Here is a 1,336-nt window from a genome sequence, read left to right on the forward strand (position 1 = left end):
CAAAGTTGGTAACTACCACACGTTTATGATACACCCCGTATATTGGAAAGTAATTTTAAAATGTGGACCTTTTAAACATGAAAAATTTTCGTAGGGCGTATTTTCTTGTAAAGTTCATATTTACTGAGATATCGCACTTTGACGCACTAATGAGCAACCCTGTATGTACATATATATAAATAATCTTTATTTCCTACAGAAAGAGGCCCAGTCGGTTTTTCTGCCCGAACTATAATATTAAAACGTTAATTGCTATTTGTGTCCATATTGAGTCTTTCCGGCGCGTGCCTGAGCCAATTTTGAATTTCAATTTCAATATCTTGCCTGGTTGCTATAAAAATCGGATTTTTTACCAAGCCATCTGTAATAAAAAGATATATTTAATCATTTATAAATCCAACTAAAAGTGTATTTTATCAATAAGTTTCTTGCAAATAAAAAGTTCCTGAAAATTGTTTTCCTTTTTTGCGCTTGAAACTATATAGGACGGCGACTTCAGTTTGGCGGAGTGCTCTGCTCACCGCCTCACCTTCGTGGCTCCCTCAATTGTATGATTCGGCAGTGGCGTCTCAAGCTTAACTAGCGCCCGGGGCACAATACCTTTTTAGCCTCCTCCCTCATTCGAATTAATTCGACCTAGCAATTTTTTATTTTGCGGACCATTCGGCGCCCTTTTGTGAGTAGCGCCCGGAGCACGATGCCCCCCCTTGCCCACCCCTCGCTACGCCACTGTCTGAAAGAGAAGGAAAAAATCTGGAATCGATCTCATTTAAATGCTCTTTAATTAATTATTAAAGCCAATCGCCGGTATGTTAAGTGTTTACTAGGGCCTTTTCAATTTCTTTAAAACATAATATTAAGGGATTACCGTATTAATCACAATTCGCAAGACTCTTGCAAAAGTCTCAGGTCAGGGTACTTACTGCTAAATGTTTCCTGTGAAAAGTCTGGAAACCCTCCATAATCTTACTATTTTTTACGTTTTGGTGAAACATCTCTTTCACATGGCATTGTTTCCCTGTGTCTTCTTGATAGGTCCAATAGTAGTAACAAATTAAAAATTCACATATAGCAGCTTGTAGAGAGCTAAAAGGACAAACAACGATAACAGCATAAATAATTATTTGTTCGTTGATGCGAATCCCACCTGAATAAAGATCTAAAGTGATTTCTACTTACTCAACAAAATATTCACAATCTAAGTCTTTGAAAGGTGATAAACACTGCACGAAAATACAGACATGGGCAGTCTTAATAAGCACACTTAAAACAAAAATTCAATTCAAACACGATGTTTATGCGTTTTATTGTTTTACCCCAAACTAACATAAACACA

The sequence above is a fragment of the Dendroctonus ponderosae genome, unplaced genomic scaffold (assembly GCF_020466585.1).
Source record: "Dendroctonus ponderosae isolate FM_Combo_2020 unplaced genomic scaffold, Dpon_F_20191213v2 Dpon_F_20191213_1, whole genome shotgun sequence".
Classification (NCBI taxonomy): domain Eukaryota; kingdom Metazoa; phylum Arthropoda; class Insecta; order Coleoptera; family Curculionidae; genus Dendroctonus; species Dendroctonus ponderosae.